The 20,486-nt window shown below is 43.8% G+C and overlaps 1 protein-coding gene across 10 annotated transcripts in view; it reads left to right on the top strand.

Moving 5' to 3' along the window:
• Positions 1-4,403: 4,403 nt before the first annotated feature.
• Positions 4,404-20,486, top strand: part of ADGRF1 (adhesion G protein-coupled receptor F1) — an 89,053-nt gene continuing 72,970 nt past the window's right edge. For 4 of the 10 annotated variants that reach the window (XM_069563930.1, XM_069563944.1, XM_069563955.1 and 1 more), the window contains exon 1: positions 4,427-4,467. The gene's annotated coding sequence lies outside the window, so the exon portion shown is untranslated. Of the gene's footprint in view, positions 4,468-20,486 lie in introns of all 10 variants that reach the window. The other 6 variants (XM_069563949.1, XM_069563946.1, XM_069563960.1 and 3 more) reach the window with 4 other exon arrangements.

Genomic DNA, 20,486 nt, shown 5'->3' with positions numbered 1-20,486 from the left:
ATTCACAAATACCCCTCCATGGCCTCGATTGATGTCTACAGCAACCTCCTGGCTTTTAGCATAAGTCACCCAATGCACACCAGGCTTCAAAGGACAGATGAGGGGAATGAAAGGAAACCCATGAACTTGGTATTAAATGTATATTCAGCAACTCATTCAGCTTTGATGATGAATTCATCTTTATCCGGATCATTTTTTTGTTTAATCCAATATCGTGCTTAATTCATATTCTCTTCAAGGTCACAAACATGAACATATCTAAGCCCTACAAAGTTCTGTGAATGTTCTTAATAAAGTATCCATTCAGTGTTCACTTAACAAATACTTAAGTACTAACTCTGTGTCAGGCAATGCTCTAAACAGGAAAAAGATTGGCCAAAATTCTTACCCTGATGAAGATCAGGGACAGAGGACATACATAGTTTCTGTTTGTGCTGTATTTTTTATCACCAAAACAAAATTGAAGAGAGTGAACTGGGAGGTGAGAACAGAAAACCCTGATGATGAAAGAGGGCCCAGCTGTCCCAGAGGCCTCAGAGTGAGCCCTTCCCAGATCTGACCATGCCGCAGAATCAGCAAGGGAGCTGTTAGAAGCACAGTGAGTGTGAGAGAGAGAAAGACAGAGAGAGCCAGAGAGAGAGCCAGAGAGGGGAATATTTTTATTTATGTACACATTTTATTAAAATAAAATTTATAAATTTAGAGAAAAAAAGGAGGGACAGGTTGCCAAACCTCACTCGCGATGGCTCTGAGTTCTCCAGGCGTGAGGTCCAGGAATCCATCTTTTCAAAAATCTCCCTAAGCGATTCTGATATGTCCGGCCCAGAGTGGTTCCCAAACTTATGTTTAGAAATCACTGAGCAAGATGTTCTCTTGATGTTTGTATCTGTCAGCCTTCCAGCAGGAAACAAAAGGCACATTCAGTGGGATAAACTAGGAGAAGTTTACAAGTTTACATTTGATTTACAAGTGTGTGGTCAGGCTGTTGGGAAGCCCCTGAAGGATGGTCGGTCCCAGGGCACAACTGTTAGCATCTCTAAGCCTGAAGGAGAGAGAGAGGAGTCGGGTCCCCCCAACTGGAGGCAGACTGAGCTGGGTGGTGAGAGCCTTCAGAGAAGGGCTATATGATCTTCACTTGAGAAAAGCAATCAGTTGGTTCAAACCAACTGGAATCCAGAGGGGCAGGAAGTCTGCTGATAGAGACCACCTAGCCAGCCTCTGAAAGTGCAAAGAGGGATAGAGGAGAGGGTGGAGGGTGTGATTGGAAGGTCAAATGAAAATATTCAGCCCAAGGCTTTTTTCAGCTGTGGAAACACATGGAAATACTGGGTTGGTCAAAAATTTCATTTGGGTTTGTCCACAAGGTGTTATGGAAAAACCAAAAAAACACCCTTTTAACCAATCCAATAAAGTGTTCACTGTTGTTGTTCAGTTACTGTGGTGCTCAACTCTTTCAGACACCATGGACCTTAGCCCACCAGGCTCCTCTGTCCATAGGATTTCTCAGGCAAGAACACTGGAGTGGATTGTCATTTCTTCTTCCAGGGGCTCTTCCCAGACCAGAGATCGAACCTTTATCTCCTGTATTGGCAGGTGGATTCTTTACCACTGAGTGATTGGGGAAATCCATAATATAACGGCAGTCCAATCAGTCTAAAGCTATATTCTTGATATTTCATGGCACAATTGTTTTCATGAGCAGTCTACCTCTTAACCTCTTATTAACTCCACTTGGTATCTTAGAGACAATAAAATACCATGTTTTCGTTATAGCTTTTTCAGTAACAGTTAATATTTATAGAGTTATCATTATGTTCTATATACTGTGTTAATTTTAAAAAAATTTGTAGACAAGCAATTCAAAGTGAGGATTATTATTTTACTGAAAAGGAAATTAATGCACAGAGAGGTTAAGACATGTACCATGGGCCATCCAGTGTGTACATGATTTGAGGTAGGATCTATCTTATATTAATGCCCATGCTGTGAAAATCTAGACTGTTTTGTGAAGCTTCTCCAGAGAAATGGAAATGCCCATTGTTCTTAGCAACTTGATAGGCTATACTCTGGACAGTTTTGTCAAGAACAAGAAACCTCGATTCCTTGTTATTGAATATAGTCCCAATACTCATTCATTACTTATCTAATATTTGTGTTTGTTAAATATTATATATCTCTCCATTCATACTCAGGAAGCAACTTGGAACTTGTGGGTTGACTATTTATGACTTCACATGTTCATAAATCATAGGCTTAAGTACAAGACTGTACATTTTCTCTGTGCTCTGTTGGGACTTCTGTGTTCAGAACAGAACTAGGATGACCCACTGTTCTGATGTCTCCTGGGCTGAGGCGTTTCCAGGATGTGGAACTTTCTAAAACCAGGACAATGCCGGACAATGCCAGACATACCAGATTGGTTGGTAAATGCCAAGCTTTTTTTTTTTTAAATTTTATAGTTGATTTATAATGTTGTGTTAATTTCTGCTGTACAGCAAAGTTATTCATTATGCATATATATATTCTTTTTCATATTCTATTATTGTCTATCACTGGACATTCAATATAGTTCCCTGTGCTATACAGTAGGGCCTTGCTGTTTATCCATCTACTAACAGTTTGCATCTACTAATCCGAAACTCCCAGTCCTTCCTTCTCCCACCCTCAGTGAGAAGCTTTTCAAAAGACAGCTTCAGTTCTGTAATGAGATCCTCAATAAATTCTTAAAACACATTAAAAGCATTTAAGTCGAATTTTCTTCACATTTTCCCTCTGTTTTGTTTCTGGTGGATCTACACCTTCAGTATTTTAAGTCTAGATTTTGGCCTTTCCTTAAGACAAATAAGCCGAGGCACAGAGGTTACATGACAGAACGGGAACAGGGAACTCAAAGAAGGTTCAGCCTGGGTGAGTCATCCTGGCAGCGAACATGACAAGTGGGGAAGGCTGTGGGTCATCTTCAATCTAGCCCAGATCTCCATCTCTTTCAGTTCTGTCCTGGACGTGTGATCCTTGGCTCCAAAAGCACAGAGCTTATTGCACGATGCCATGACTGCTTGCTTACTGCTTGTCTCCTCTGATGGACAGAAATCTCACTGAGGTTAAGGGCCCAGGAGTCTCGGGACTTAGAACCGAGTCTGCTTCACGGCAACAGCTCAGTGGCCCGTTGGGGAGCATCTGGAGTACTAAGGACGTGTATTTACTCAGAACTTGCTTCTGATCTTCCTCTGTTCATCATGAAACTTGACTTTGGTATCATCCTTGAGACATACAAGGCACTTGAAGTCAGGGGTGGGAAACAGGGAGCCTCAAGTTATCGGAGAATTTTCTAAGTAAGCTAAGTAAGCTTCCAGTCTCATTCCCTAAAGACTGACCTGTCCTGGGGAATCTGCCCACTCCTCTCAATTCCACAGTAGTCAGGGTACAAAAAATGAAGATGATAAGAACATGCTGTATAGTACAAGGAACTTTACTCAATACTCTGTAATGGCCTATATGGCAATAGAATCTGAAAAAAAAAAAAGAGTAAATATACGTACAACTGATTCACTTGGCTGTACACCTGAAACTAACACAGCATTGCAAATTGACTATACTTCAATAAAATTTTTTAAAAATATTATTAAAAACAAGCAAACAAATCCACAGACCACCCCAGGGCCTCTAGGATGGTTGGCTTTCTGATGGGCACACAGCATCTTCACTCTTCCTTGTTGTTTGAGGGATGCCAGACAAATGAAAAAGTTTATTTTTTAAGGAGACAGAGGTCAGGTTCAAGTAAGAGATTGATGCTTCTGTTGGAAAACTTAGGAATTACCCATCCTATATGGTATCATTAAAGCAGAGAGAAGGATGGTGTCAAAGGAACTAGTATTTACAAAGCACTTACTCTGTGCCAGGCATAGAGCTAGGTTTTTATGTGTCCAAATGAATTTATTCCACGCCAAATTAGCTTTGACAATAAAGAATCAGCCCACAACATGGGAGGCCTGGTTTTAATCACTGGGTTGGGAATATCCCCTGGAGAAGGGAATGGCACCCCACTCCAGTACTCTTGCCTGGAGAATTCCATGGACAAAGGAGCCTGGCGGGCTACAGTCCATGGGATCGCAAAGAGTCGGACACAACTGAAGTGACTAACATTTTCAGTTTCAAAACAATACGAGATGATCATTTCCATTTACAGGTAAGGCTGCTTGTGGTTGCCTGACATCTCCAAAGTCATAGAGTTGCTGAGAGGCACTGGAGGGGTCTGAAACCACTGCCACTAAACTCTAAAACACCCATACCCGTTTACTAATAGTCCTGAGGCATCACTGCTGCCTCCTGGTGGCCCCAAAATACTCTGGACTGGCTCCTGGCCCAACAAGTTTCTTCCAGTTTCTGATGTTGTTACTCATTGTGACCAGGAAATGTTGGGTTCTTTGCAGAGAAACCGGCAAGACGCCTGGACCTAACTCTGAGGAGGTAAGTGACCCTAAAAGACTATGAAACTATGACATTGTGATTTCCTTCTATTATTTGGGGGAAGACAGGTAAGTGCTAATAAAACCTCTGTTTCAATCTCACCAATATCAATTAGTCACAGAGAATTAACCACTGGGGCTCTTCTTTTCCTGTAGGGAGCACAGCTGGCGATCTATAGAACCTGGCCTCTGTGTTGGGCTTTAGTCCTTTGAATATCAGTGCCCTCTGGAGGTTGAACTCAGAGAGGCAAAGGTGAGAGGGAAGCACGCTTGGCGTTTTCTGCCCCTGCTCTTCTTTATGGAAGTCCCTGCCTCCAAGCGCAAAGGCTGGGGGACTTTGAAGGAATGTCTTTCCTAGTGTGACCCTCAAGTGTGAAATATCAAGGAACCACTGGGCCAGTAGGAAATCACTTGGTTCCTCAGATCTATGTCCAAGGTTCTGGTTTGTTCCCCATGATGGATCTTCCTGCATGATCTATCCTGTTTACCTGTCTCAAGGTAAAGGGTTTCCAACAACACCTTTCACCAAGAGGGAGGGATTCCCAGTGAGAAGACAGTATCACTATACACACAGTGTGTCCACATAAAGGGTCACTGTCTGTGTTTTCTTTAAGATACAAGCAGGCCCAGAGAGCAGATGTAGATTCTCTCTATGGCTCTGTTCCTGCCTGGCAGTCCTAAGGATGTGATGGTAGGAGCTGGAAAGAAACCAGCCTAATGTTTGTTGAGCACCTACTGTGTGCTGGCCCCTACTTTAACTTGCTGATTTTCTTAAGAAGACTATCCTTTCCTTTGGTTCTTCTTCTTCTTTTAATTTTCTGACCACACCATGTGACATGTGGGATCTTTTAGTTTCCTGAGCAAGGATCCGACCCACACCCCCTGCATTGGAAGCTCAGAGTTTTAACCAGTGGACCACCAGGGAAGTCTTTACTTTGGTTCTTTTAAAGCCCTAGGTTGAGTTTATTTTTAAATGATAGACTTGTCCCTTAGATAGGATGCCCATAGTAGGACTGCTCAAATGACAGCCAGCAGCAAGAAAATAAGGTGATACTACAGTCCCAACAGGGTGAGCCTGGTGAATCTCATGCCTGTGGTTAGGACTGACAAGGAGGAGAAGGATTCCTAGACTCTAAGCTTCCTCTTTTTACCCCAGAAAGTGTGATTTGGGAAGTTTAGGCCTAAGAAGCCTTTGCTATAGTCTGTATTTGATTTATTTGGATAGCTGGGCTTGGACTGTGTTCCTAAGTGTCAGTAACCATCTCGTAGTAATGATTCTCTGTCTTTCTGCTGTGGCCAAGGCCTTGACTTGGTAATGCACCCACATCCTCTCAACCCATATCATTACTGAACTCACTGGTTCAACTTGCATCCATCCTCAGGCACGGGTGTCCACCACCAGCTGTCTTTCTTTGGAGGTAGGAACCCACTCTGGCCACATGCAAAGCAAGCCAGAAATGCCAGGGAATTGATGTCTATCTCATCAGTAGCCTTCAACCTTTAACTGTAGAAAATTCAATATATCATCTACAGAACATAAGGATAAAGTGAACCCTATAATGTAAGATCATGCTCAGAGGCGATGCTCAGAAGATTCTTCCTTTAGAATGCCCACAAGTCTCTTGAAGGCAAAGACTAGAACTTTATTAGGATTCTAAAACCCAGTGCCAATTTCAGTCAACGTGTGTGTGCTCCATTGCTCAGTCTTGTCTGACTCTCTGTGACTCCACGTACTGTAGCCCACTGGGCTCCTCTGTCCATGGAATTTTCCAGGCAAGGATACTGGAGTAGGGTGCCATTTCCTTCTCCAGAGGGTCTTCCCAACCCCGGGACTGAACTCACATCTCTTGTGTCTCCTACATTGGCAAGTAGGTTCTTTACCATTAGAGCCACCAATTTCAATTTCAGTCAATAATTCTCTAAAAATCACTGGTGTGGTGCTGGGCAAGATGGGATAGCACTTATCAGGATTTAGTGCTCAATCTAAAGAGATTTCAGTCTGGTGGGTTTAGCAGACTGTAGTCTTTTCCATCTTATCCTGATACTTTAGAATAACTTTTCTATTAGTTATCTCTTGCTGTGTAACAGATTGCCTCAAACTTAATAGCTCAAAACAAGAATCATGTATTATCTCTTATAGCGAGTGTGGATCAGGGATTCAGGATTGGCTTCTCTGGGTCTCTCATGAGGTTGCAGGGCCATAGTCACTGGAAGGCTCCACTGGGGGTGAAGATCCACTTCCAAGGTTTCTTACTCACTTGCCTGGCCATGAGTGGAATGCTCTAGCTGCTTTTCACGTGAGCCTCGCTGCAGAGCTGCCTGAGTATCTCCATGGCATGGTGGCTTAGGGGGCCATTCAAGGAGTCAAGCTGTAATGCCTTTTCTGACCTAGTGTTAGTTGCTCAGTCGTGTCCGGCTCTTTACAATTCCACAGACCATAACCCACCAAGGCGTCTCTGTCCAAGGGATTCTCTAGGCAAGAATACTGGAGTGGATTGCCATTCCCTTCTCTAGAGGATCTTCCTGACCCAGGGATCGAATCCAGGTCTCCTGCGCTGCAGGCAGATTCTTTACCTTTTGAGCTATAGGGAAGATATTTTTCTGACCTGGCCTCTGAAATTACATACTGTCGTTTCGACTTTATCTCATTGGTCACACAAGTCAGTCCTGGTTCACTGTGGAGGAGGCCACAGAGGGAGTGACTAGCAGGTGGTGGTCATCTTGGAGGCTGGTTACTGTGGGTTCCTACAGAAAAGTTCATCCCCTGTAGGGGTTTATGGGAGAAATGCATAGAAAAACAGTTTCAAATTACACTGGGAAGCACCTATTGATGGGACAAGCAGAAATGTTTAAAATGTTCTTATTTGGTAATTTCCCATAATGTTCTCTATGGATAATGGTCTGTAACCTTTTTGTCAAACATTCTCCAACCCACAGGAAAGATTTGCTTTGATATTGAAGTGGAAACTCCTTACAAATGTGTAAATCAAGTCACACTTGAGCACCACTTTTGAGAGCTCTGCTTTTGATGTGGAAGAGTCAGCTCTCAGATGACTGGTTTTCTTCTAAAACCTAAAATCCCCCAACTTCTCAGAGATGTAAGTCAGAACCTTAATCCCCAGAGTCAGGTCAGGCCACAGTGTGGGTATGGCTACATGCCGGGGTTCTCTGATCCGGGATAAGACTACACAGTGGAGCCCTTTGTTGTGCTCCGGGCAGAGGGCGTCCCTTGGCCCGATTGCTTTAAGGCTCGTTTCCTGACCGGGAAGGTTTTACCACCTGGAGGACAGATCGCTCCAAAACAAACAGGCCTCCCCGCCTCCCAGCTTTGAACTCTGTGCTGAGCCCTGAACTTCAGGCAAAAGAAATGAACTGTGGACTTATCATCAGTAGCAGTAAATACCAGTGCTCCAAAGAAGTTTTTACATTTTTTTAGGTCCTTGCTACCAGAGGTCAAGTTCCCACTGCAGCAATGGCGGTGGGGTGGGGGGAAGCAAATCTGAGGAGATGGCATTGAAAGAAACCAGGAAAAAGGAAATGGAAGCAATTGACATGCTGAACTTTATTTCTCAGCCATGGACATAGCCTGGGAACCCCACTCTTATCTTATGGGAAGTAGTCCTTTAAGCCATTCCAAAAAAATGAAATAAAATTACAGTGCTATGGTATGTTCAAAAATACCAGTGCTATGCACAGGGAACTCTGCTCAATGTTATGTGGCCGCCTGGATGGGAAGAGAGTTTGGGGGAGAATGGATTCATATATACGTATGGCAGAGTCCATTTGCTGTCCACCTGAGATAATCACAGCATTGTTAATTGGCTATGCTGCTGGTGCTGCTAAGCTGTTTCAGTCGTGTCAGACTCTGTGATCCAATGACTGCACCCTGCTAGGCTCCTCTGTCCATGGGATTCTCCAGGCAAGAATACTGGAGTAGGTAGCCATTCCCTCCTCTGAGTTCAGTTCAGTTCAATTGCTCAGTTGTGTCCGACTTTTGCGACTCAATGGGCTGCACCACTTCAGGCCTCCCTGTCCATCACCAGCTCTTGGAGTTTACTCAAACTCATGTCCATTGAGTCGATGATACCACCCAACCATTTCATCCTCTGTCGTCCCCTTCTTCTCCCGCCTTCAATCTTTCCCAGCATCAGGGTCTCCTCAAATGGGTCAGTTCTTCGCATCAAGTGGCCAAAGTATTGGGGTTTCAACTTCAACATCAGTCCTCCCAATGAATATTCAGGACTGATTTCCTTTAGGATGGACTGGTTGGATCTCCTTGCAGTCCAAGGGACTCTCAAGAGTCTTCTCCAACACCGCAGTTCAAAAGCATCAATTCTTCAGTGCTCAGCTTTCTTTATAGTCCAACTCTCACATCCATACATGACTACTGGAAAAACCATAGCCTGACTAGACGGACCTTTGTTGGCAAAGTAATGTTTCTGCTTTTTAAGATGCTGTCTAGGTTGGTCATAACATTTCTTCTAAGGAGTAAGCACCTTTTACTTCCCTCCTCTAATGGGGTATTTTACATTTTTTTATATTTTAAAGTTGCTTAGTCATGTCCGACTCTTTGCAACCCCATGGACTATACAGTCCATGGAATCCTCTGGGCCAGAATACTGGAGTGGGTAGCCTCTCCCTTCTCCAGGTGATCTTCCCAATCCAGGGATCGAACACAGGTCTCCTGCGTTACAGGGGGATTCTTTGCCAACTGAGCTATCAGGAAAGCCCCAAATCTGACACTTGTAGTTTGTTTCCTCCTGCCCCTTAAGAGGCTGCTCTTGCAGCCTCCATTTGGAGACCTCTAACCTTCGTGTCTGTTACCCTCTCATTCCCCGCTTTTCTTTTAGGAGAATTATGCTGCCTAGGGAAAGGGGCTTCGTTTTCATTCCGTAACTGCTTCTGAGCTGATAAGGGGCGTCGTCCCTAAATTTGTGAAGCAACATATTCTCCTAACCCTCATATTGAGGGTCTCTGATCCAGGGGCCTCAAGTGGTAGTTGGAGGAAGCTGCCGCAGTGGCAGGAGGTTGAGCAACCATTTGTGACTTAAAAGCCTTCGTGTGGCTAGAAACAAATCCAGTTACACAGTTACAGATGCAGGGAGCAAACAGCAAAAACAGAACAATCAGCAAAGTTAAAAGTCACATTATGTCCACAGTTAAGGTACAAAGTGTTGCACCAGTCCATTTTAGGATTGTTAGATGTCATTGGCTATACTCAATTGGCTATACTCCAACATAAAATTAAAAGTAAAAAGAAAAAAATCATACATTAGTAAAAAAAAAAAATAGCAATGCTATGGTATGTTTGCTTCATGATATAATATGTTAAGATACATTCTCTTTTAGCTTTCTCACAATAACTGTTTGAGGTTGATGTTATTTGCCTCTAGCCATTCTAATGAAAATGGCAAAACCTCCCCTCTTTATCCTGCTTTATTTTTTCCATAGAGCTTATTACTCTCTGGCATTATATCCCACATCATTATATTTGTTTACTTTCCTATTATCTACTTGCTCGTCTTAACAGGTAAGGTCCATCAAAACAGGGAATGGGTTTGTTTTACTCTTTGCCACATTCCCAGGGCCTGGTTAATGCTCCATACACAATTATTGGCAAATAAATTTTGCACTGAGTTAGCTATGAGAGATTAAATAACTTCCTACAGGCCTTCGGAGTCTAAATTTGATGCCCTTTTCATGCCTGTGTTTTCTGTATCAAGAATCCAAGGAAACTGAGGCCACAAAGTTGCAAAGCTGCAGAATGAAAGTTCTCACATCACACCCCAGGGCTTCTGGAGTTTACTCAGCCTTGTTCTTGCTGCAATAGGCAAGCACAAGATTTTGCCCCAGGATATAAGATTGATACTTAGGCTGGTAAACATTCTCCTGTGCTTTCCAGCGTGATTCACTGGCCTCCTGGTTCCTGGGCCTGAAAATGCACTTTGGGTGAAACTCAGCACAATTACCTCCCACCCCCTTGCCCATTCCACCCTTATTATCAAAATGGCCCATAAGAAAATGGCTTGAACACAGTTACCCATGGCTACTCAGATGTATATATGTAAATTTCTACATGGGAAGAGCTTATGTCCAAAGCTCTGAGCAAAACATCTGAATCAGTGCTAGGGTGAAGCCCCATGGAAGTTCAGAGGAGATTTTGTCATGATTATGTATTTTTAGGGTCACTGGACAATTCCTTTTCCACCTTCCGTTTGAAATAGGTTTTCTTCTTTGCTTGCCACTTGGCCTTCCTCTCTGCTTCTCTGCCTTTATGTTTCCCGAGAGGTGAAAGAGGCTGTCAGGATTGAACATGCCCAGTAAATGACCGAGGAGCTTTGGGCGCCAAGCTGGGGAAGCCGCAGCAACCACTCCCTTATGGCCATGTGCTTGGAGAGCCAAGAACAACCAAAATGCATCAGCTGGGAGTCGACCCTCACAAGCAAACAGATTGGTCCAGCTTCCATCACTGAAACAGCTTGTTGGAGAAGTCTGGTTCTACTGAGCGGAACCACATGTTTATACTCAATGACTCAGTTCAGTGTGTTCCTCCTGAAAATAGGATTGGAGCCCATGAGCCATTGGCCCTGGTTTGGTGGATTTGTTATACAAAGCCTACCTTGCCCATCACTCCTGGAGTGAACTGCCTTTCCAAGCCCACCCTCTTCTTTGCATCTCAGGAGTAGACAAAAACAGCACTGCTTGATAAACTACTTGCAAACTGCAGCAATCAGGCAGGAAAAAAAATTTTTTTTTTTTTGGTCCCTGAATACATTGCATCATGGGCTTTCCTGGTAGCTCAGCTGGTAAAGAATCCACCTGCAATGCAGAAGACCCCAGTTCAATTCCTGGATTGAGAAGATCTACTGGAGAAGAATAGGCTACCCACTCCAGTATTCTTGGACTTTCTTTGTGGCTTAGCTGGTAAAGAATCTGCCTGCAATGTGGGAGACCTGGGTTCGATCCATGGGTTTGGAAGATTCCCTGGAGAAGGGAAAGGCTACCCACTCCAGTATTCTGGCCTGGAGAATTCCATGGATTGTATAGTCCATGGGTTTGCAAAGAGTCGGACACAACTGAACGACTTTCACTCACATCACATCAAGTGGTTGCACGGTGTAAAAATTTCCCAATAATTTGTCATATATCAGCAGTTTTTTTTCCTTTGGAAAGATAGCATAAAGGGAAAAGAACCAATGGAAAGATCACAGGTATTGTGGTGTGGGTTCAAATTCCAGACCTGCCATTTATAGTCTGTAGGCCCTGGATTGAGTGAGCTAACTTTTCAAAATATCCTGTTTGTTGTTTTCATCTATAAACCAAGTACAGGGTGCAGGGTTATTGTTAATGCTTGGAGTATAGAAATTGTCAGAGCCTGGCAGATAGTAGGGTCTTTATGGCACAGAATATTATTACTATCATTTGTTAAATATCTACTGTGGGTCAGGATTAGGGCAGTCACAGTCTGAGAGGTGGTGAAGAGGAAGTAAGGGGGCACTTTTGTCACTGCCAAGTTTTGAGTTCCTTGGACAAATCGGGCCTTTGCTTTTAAATCTTAAAAAATAGGAGAAAATGCTATTCTCATGGACAGAAGAGCCTGCCAGGCTACAGTCCATGGGGTCGCAAGAGTCGGATGTGACTTAGCGACCAAACCGCCGCTGCTGCCTCCTCACTTAAAAACCAACAGATTCTTATTTTGAGGAGCATGCTATACACAGACACTATACTAGGTTTTCCTTAAAATGTACCTTTGCTTTTCCCAACCCTTGATTATTGCTCGCTCAGACTATGCATAAGAAAATGGAACCCCAGAGTGGTGAGGAAATTTGGCCAAAATCCTGACATTAGTGAGTGGCAGAGTTGTCATCTTGAGCCTGAATGTTTTTGCTATTTGTTTATACACCATTTATGGAATGAGATATTGTATTGAAACTTGTAAACATTATGTTTATTATGATTATTATTTTTGTCAAGGGCTGATTACATTATAAATACACAGCTGGATGATTGGGAAACAGAGAAAATAGTGGGAAACCTTCCCTGACATTGAGGGACTGAGAATCTCTTTGGGATCTTATGTTCTTTGGCATATAAAAATTGTCTTCCTAAAATAGAAACAATGTTCTGGTTTTTAAAAAAAGACATTAAAAAATGTAATTAGTCTTTCCCTTGGAAAAGGAGAAAGGGAAATGGGAGGGTGACTCCAAAGCATTGTGCGGATCAAATGCAATAATGACTCAAAAAGAAGCTTGGAAAGTAAAAGACACACTTTAGATGTAAGACATTGCTGTTATGTGTATTATTTATTTGTTATTATTAGAAACCATTGGTCATATAAGTTGCTGCAATCCTTGCAGAGAGAAAACTGAAAGATCACGCATCCTCAAAGGCAGTGGGTGAGAAATATTGAGTAAGGGGTAGAACAAGAACCACAGGAGTTCCAAGAAGGATACCAGCAAAGGTAATGTTTGTAGACAGTCTGGAACTCAGAGATTTCTAGATTAAAATCAGATACGTTGGAGGCGATTCATGCTGAAGTATTTGAAATGTTGTTGCTTAGTCGCTAAGTCGCATCTGACTCTGCGCCCTCCTAGACTCTAGCCCATCAGGCTCCTCTGTCCATGGGATTTCCCAGGCAAAAATTCTGGAATGGGTTGCCATTTCCTTCACGAGGGAATCTTCCTGACCCAGGGATCAAACCTGCATCTCTTGCATCTCCGGCATTGGCAGGTGGATTCTTTACCACCGAGCTACCGGGGAAGCCCAGCTGACGTGTAGACCTGAGTGACTGAAGGGCCCTTCAGTCATCTGACTGGTCTTCGTATTTGGTGCCAAGAGCACATGTGCAGTTTATCTTTACAGACAAGTAATCCAAAGTTTCCTGATGTGTTTGGACAAATGGGAAGAGTACAGTAGAGACCAGGTATTTCCAAATTTGTTTAAGGGAGGTAGAAAGAAACCAGAACTTGGAGCCAATTCCTCCCTAATCCTGTGATGTGAATTCAGACAAGTTACACTGAGACTTTCAGAACCTCTTTTTTTTCCCCATCTGTAAGAGAAAGGCAAAGAACAAAACAACAACGACATCATTGGGGTTAGGACGGGAGAAAACTGAACAGCACAAGTGAGCATACAGCTGGTACAGAAATGTGTACCTTTCTATCCATCTCTGTCAGTCGTTGTAATGAATTTAACCCCTTTCTTTTCTCTGCAGAATCCAATAAACAGCTCACATTTTCCAGGCCAGTAGGAAAGGATGGTTTACTTCCCCCTTAACTGAAATGAAAGTGTAAACTGCTTCAAAAGCAGGGTTAGTGGACTTTAGTGTCACTGTTACAGTGCCTAGAACTTGGAAGGCACCCCAAAAATGTTTATGAAGCTGAAAATATCACCAGGTTGTTAATAAAACAACTCCTCCTCCCCCAGCAATTTTTACCTTAGAAGAAATATCAAACCAACATCATGTGAGACAGTTCTGATTCTGGTTGGGTCAAACAGCCCCCGTTGAGCCAACCCTCTTAAAGTTAAAAACTATAAACTGTGGCTAAAACCTACTGAAAAATCCAATTACTTGAAGGCGGTAGAAAGTGAATAAAAGCAGATACTAGAGGAGAGTTGATTTGTGCACAAAATGGATGGCACTGGGTACACTCCCCTTTATTTTTCTATTTTTATTTTTTTTAATATTTATTTTTATTTATTTATTTGGCTGTGCCAGTTCTTAGTAGTGGCATGTGGGATCTAGTTCCCCGACCAGTGATCCAACCCGGACCCCCTACATTGAGAGCACAGAGTTTTAGCCACTGAACTGCCAGGGAAGTCTCACCCTTTATTTTTTTGAAATATTTACAGCTTCCAACTTGAGGAAAGGCCCCAAACTTGTGGTCTGGGAAGGTGAATAAAGCCAGTGGAAAATTGTATCCTTTTGGCTTAAAAAGTCAAAAGATGGAATCCAGGGAAACCAAAGCTGCTGGAAAGTGAAGAGAAAATCCTGAAAAGAAAAGAATCAGAGAGGAAAAGCCTCAGACTCTGTTTCTAGACTCTGCCTAAACTGCTAAATAATCTCTGAATCATGCATGCCCCAGAAATTGGCGTTTTTAAAAAAGTCAATATTCTTCAGTGAAACATAACAGAATCCAGAGTTTCTATATTTTTCATAATGACTGAAATAAAATCCAAAATTGATTGATGTATGAAGAAATAGGAAAACATCATCTACACTTGTGTGCTGTGCTTACATGTCCAAGTCTTTGGTGACCCTACGGACTGCAACCCGCCAGGCTCCTCTGTCCATGGGGATTCTCCAGGCAAGAATACTGCAGTGGGTTGCCATTTCCTCCTCCAGGGGATCTTCCTGACCCAGGAATCAAACCCAGGTCTCCTGCTTCTCCTGCCTTGGCAGGCAGATTCTTTTACCACTTAGCTAACCCTAAGTATAGCTCGTGTGTGTGTGAAAGTCCCTCAGTCATGTCTCTTTGTGACCCCAAGGACTGTAGCCCACCAGGCTCCTCTATCCATGGCGATTCTCCAGGCAAGAATACTGGAGTGGGTTGCCATGCCCTCCTCCAGGAGATCTTCCCAACCCAGGGGCCTGAATCCGGGTCTCCTACCTTGCAGGTGGATTCTTTACCATTTGAGCCACCAGGGACATTAATTAAAAAAATTCCAAATTATCTTCGTTTGATTCCTGCCTCTCAGATATGCTTTCCATTGCAGATTTTCAGGCCCAGCCAACAACAGTCTAAAATCTTAGACAGCAAAACAAAAGGGCTCCTCCGAGACCTGACCCCGTCCAACCTTCATGAGTACAAGAAGGAACGAAATAGAATTCAGAAGGGACATCCCAGATTTAGTAACGAGCAAGGCTAGGGGCACATAAACAAAAAGTGCAGAGTCACTGGAGTGGAAGGATGGGAAATGTAAGGGGATGCAAGAGGTAAAATACTTGCTGGCCATATAGGTTATTATATTTTGGGGTTCTGTAAACGACAAAGAAGGGTCTGGGAAGCCCTGAAGTGAGGAGGAGTTGCCAGGCTGTACAAGTGAACAGTGGACCTGGGAGTGGGGTCAGGTAAGTGAGGGAGAAAATTTAAGGGAGCACCAAAAAACCCTCGGTAAGAAGCTCAGGGTGCTTTTGTTTTGAGCCTGCTCCCTGCAGCTGGTTGCCCCAGGACTGAGAGAGGGAGGTGAGTTACCAGCCGCAACCAACCACAGCCAGCCCTTTGGATGAATTGGAGTAAACAAGTGGCTAAGTAGGTTGCTAACTATATTTCCAAGATATTGCAGAAGGAAGGGAAAGAGTGAAACAACATTTTGCCTCTTCAACCTGGTGTTTTTGCACCTGTGTTGGTGTGTCACCGGGTAGAGGAAATTGTAGAACTCAGTCGCTGTCCATCCAGCCATCTGTCCTGGTAGCGAATACTCCCTTGGGATACGATTTCCAAGTCGGTGTTGGCTATTTCAAAATCAACAGCTGTGGGCGAAGGAAAGTATCAGAGAAGTCCATACTAAGCCAGTCACTGATTCTTCATTACTTTTGTCTAAATGAGGAATTACAAAGAAGGAAGAAACTTAGGGATACAAGTTGAACAGGAAGTGTCAAACCATCTATGAATGTATCGGATATGCCTTCATATGGGTTTCTGGAATCTGCAGGTCTGATTTAGTTCTAATGGTAACCAAGTCTTGCCCCAGTTCTGCTTCAGTATCCATAGGAAAAGGAGTTGGGAGAATGAATAAAAGTAGGTCCCTCTCTAAAGGGAATTATTATTTAAAAGAGAATTCTTGATATGAAGCTGATGGAGGGAGAGGGCTGAGATAAATAGTAAAGTCACATAGGTCTTTGGGATTTTTAAGGGGGATGCAAGAGGTAAAATACTTGCTGGCCATATAGGTTATTATATTTTGGGGTTCTGTAAACGACAAAGAAGGGTCTGGGAAGCCCTGAAGTGAGGAGGAGTTGCCAGGCTGTACAAGTGAACAGTGGACCTGGGAGTGGGGTCAGGTAAGTGAGGGAGAAAATTTAAGGGAGCACCAAAAAACCCTCGGTAATCAAGAACCAAACAATCAAGATTTTTTTCATCAAACATAAACATTGAATGCCATACTTAATAAAAATTCATGTAAAAATCCATACGAACAAAATATCAAAATTTTACATAAAAATAAGCTGCTACGATTTGATTTTCTTTTTAAATGATCTTATTGCTGTGCAGTGGACTCCCCTGGTGGCTCAGAGGTAAAAAAAAAAAATCCGCCTGCCAAGGCAGGAGAGGGGTTCAAGTCATGAGTCAGGAAGATCCCCTGGAGAAGGGAAAGGCTACCCACTCCAGAATTCTTGCCTGGAGAAACCGATGGACAGAGGAGCCTGGTGGGCTACAGTCTATGGAATCACAAAGATTTGGACACAACCGAGTGACTAGACAACAGCAACTGTGCAGAAGGGACAATCTGCCTTGGTTCCTCGGTCTATATGGCTGTTGCATCCACTTGGGTTCATAATGGTGAGCAAACCAACTGGCTATCCTAAGCTATCCTTATATACAGATAATTTTTTTTTTTTGAATTGTAGCACTTTCAATAATGTTTTCCCATGGTTCAAAATCTGGGAGCAGATTTTGATAAGTATACATAGGTGCATACAATTTTCCTTTGCCTCAGGATCTGATAGAGCTCAAACTGGTACTCAACTGAGCAAGATGTGCCATGAGTTGGACTGAGTAGAGAAAAGCCTGAAAGCTTGCTTCACAGAGTGGCTTTTGAGAATCTGGGATGTGTTGACTCACAACTGAGGGGCTGGGGAATAGCTGGCTGCAAATTCATAGGAATAAGAGCCCAGAAAAAAGGAGACAGGAGGACTCAGGGAGGTGATGGAGCCAGATAGAGGGGAGAGCTTTGGCCCAGGAACCAGCTGCTCAGCCCAGACTTCCCCATAACTGACCATGGTCTGGCCTCAGCAAACACTTTGTGAGCCTCAGTTTCTATACCAGTAAAAATGGTTTTCCAACTTGTTTTAGCTGGAAGCCCTGCAAATAAATGTAACGTGGCAGCTACAGTTAGAACTCTGGTCTATCTGGTTGAACTTGGGGTGTGAAACCAAGACCCTGACTTGTTCAACTTTTCCTGGTGCCCCATGGAGGCCCCTGTGGAGACTTCCTTGGCCATTTCAGGGCTCCTCAGAACACAATCTGAAATAGTGTTTTAGGTGGGTTTTTTTAAAAAATATATATATAAGCTTCTTTTTTTATTAGAGTATAATTGCTCCATAATATTGTGCTAGTTTCTGCTGCACAACAACGTGAATCTGCTACCCCTGCTCAGTTGCTTCAGTCGCATCCAACTTATTGTGACCCTATGGACTGTAGCCCACCAGGCTCCTCTGTCCATGGGATTCTCTTCTCTCTTGAGGCTCCCTCCCACCCCTCCCTCATCTCACCCTCCCAGGTCATCACAGAGCAGCAAGCTGAATTCCCTGCGCTATACAGCAGGTTCCCACTATCTATTTCACACATGGCAATGTATATGTGCCAATGCCACTCTCTCAAATTGTCCCACCCTCTCCTTCCCGCCTTGTATCCACAAGTCTGTTCCCTACATCTGTGTCTCTATTCCTGGCCTGCAAACAGGTTAATTAGTACTGTTTTTCTAGATTCCGTATATAGGTGATCACTGATGTCAGTTTCAGTCCTAGCGTTCCATTCACGCCTAAAACCCTGCCTGTATTTGCAAGAGGACATTTTGACAATGTAACTTCACTTACATCAAAAAAAAAAAAACACACAAAAAACTGAGGAGCCTCCAGCCTTTGGATTGCACCTCTGGGCGTGCCGTGTTCTGTTTCCAGGCTCGTCAAGCCTGCAGGACTCATAGAATTAGCAGAAGCATCAAGAGAATTTAGTCAGCCTTCCCATGGCCAGTGCAATTATACAGTGGAAAGAGGCACACCGCCAGGATTTTAACATGAAGCAGGCACCCCTGGGGAACATTGACAAGTGACCAGGGATTGTCTACATGTGGCCAGGAGCCAGAGGCAGCCAGCTGGGCCTGAGTTTCTGATAAATATGACAGTTCCAGACCTGTAAATATTCCAAGACTGGAGGAGAATGAATTCTAGTGGTATTCAAAACAAGGTCCTTATCATCTTTATTAGAATTGTCATCCTCTGGATTACTGTGGCTGTTATTCAATTGCTATGGGTCTCAAGGATGTAACAGCCTGCTTTTAAGACATAGATGGGGGACTTCCCTGGTGATCCAGTGGTCGAGAATCCTCCTTGCAATGCAGACTCAATTCCTGGATGGGGAATTGCAATCCCATGAACCATGGCATGGCCAGGAAAAAAAAAAAAAAGTAGGTGGCAAGGAGGGAACAGGAGCTGTAGAAACAGAAGGAACTTCAGGGTCTGACAGATTCAAGCTGGAACTCTCCAGTTCTATCTCTTACTAGCTGTGTGATTTTGTTTTGTTTTGTTTTTAAAACTTGTCTAAATTTCCAATTTCTTAGCTCTACATCAGCAATAAAGTGTCGACAGAACTGCAGTTCGCTCTGCCAATTGAAAAAGCATGCACAACCCAAAGTTTGAAGTTGTTTTATTTAGGGAGCTTCCTGAGGACCATAGCCCAGGAGACAATCTATCAGGTAGCTCTGAGGATCTGCTCCAAAGGGGAAAAGGAGGAACCAGGGTATATAGGAGTTTTTGCTGGAAAAAAAACACACACACACAAAAACCAAGAAATTAACCATGTAATCAAACATCAAAAGACAACTGCTAATAATACGCCAGGCACAGCTCAGTGCTCTGCGATGACTTAGAGGGTGGGGATGGGGGTGGGGGAGGGCTGGCTGGGCAGTTGGAGGGAGACTCAGAGAGGAGGGATATATGTATACTTATGGATGATTCATATCATGGTACAGCAGAAACCAACACAACATTGTAAAGCAATTATACTCCAATTAAAAGTAAATTAAATAAAAATGGCAGGTACTTTCTCCTTTCCTCTTGGGATGCTTACTCCTGGAATCCAGACTGAGGAGGAAGTCCAGCAGCCTCACAGAGAAGCCACAGGGCAGGTCTTTCCAGCCAACAGCCGGTACCAATTGCCAGTCAGGATGAGACTGCAGAAGGCTCTAGCCCCTAGTCAGGTCACTTCCAGTTTCCTGGCTACCCCAGCTGATACAATGTAACCCAAACTGTTCCAGAGAAACCCTGCTCAGACTGTAGATTTGTTAGAGAAATAAATGTTTTCTGCCACTAGGTTTGGGGCAGTTTGTTACGTGAAGCCTGAATTCCCCTCCCTGGCTACGGTGGTTTCCCCAGCTGGAGGTAACCGTCCTCCAGCTACAGTGAGGGTGTGCTGCTAAGGTGAGGGAGGGTTTATGACCCCTCCCTTCCACCCAGAATTGCCCTGGGCTGGCTGAAGCCACAGGGAGGTTATGTCCAGCATCCCCACCCTGCAGCCAAAGACTGTCACGGAAGGTGGTCCCCTGGCCTCAAGGCAGGATTGGACCTCTGGTACAGCTCACATTCCAGCGCCCCTTGTGGGATTAGGCTGCTGCTGCTGCTACTAAGTCACTTCAGTCGTGTCCGACTCTGTGCGACCCCATAGACGGCAGCCCATCAGTCTGCCCCATCCCTGGGGTTCTCTAGGCAAGAACACTGGAGTGGGTTGCCATTTCCTTCTCCAAAGCATGAGAGTAAAAAGTGAAAGTGAAGTCGCTCAGTCATGTCCAACTCTTAACAACCCCGTGGACTGCAGCCTGCCAGGCTCCTCCATCCATAGGATTTTCCAGGCAAGAGTATTGGAGTGGGGTGCCATGCTAGAATAGTCATTGGAAGGACTGATGCTGAAGCTCCAATACTTTGGCCACGTCATGTAAAGAGCGAACTCATTGGAAAAGAGCCTGATGCTGGGAAAGATTGAGGGCAGGAGGAGAAGGGGGTGACAGAGAATGAGATGGTTGAATAACATCATTGACTCAAAGGACATGAATTTCAGCAAACTCCGGGAGACAGCAAAGTAC

Source organism: Ovis canadensis, chromosome 20 (genome assembly GCF_042477335.2).
Source record: "Ovis canadensis isolate MfBH-ARS-UI-01 breed Bighorn chromosome 20, ARS-UI_OviCan_v2, whole genome shotgun sequence".
In the NCBI taxonomy this organism is placed as follows: domain Eukaryota; kingdom Metazoa; phylum Chordata; class Mammalia; order Artiodactyla; family Bovidae; genus Ovis; species Ovis canadensis.
The sequence above is the reverse complement of the archived record's forward strand: the minus strand, read 5'-3'. Positions and strand labels throughout refer to the sequence as shown.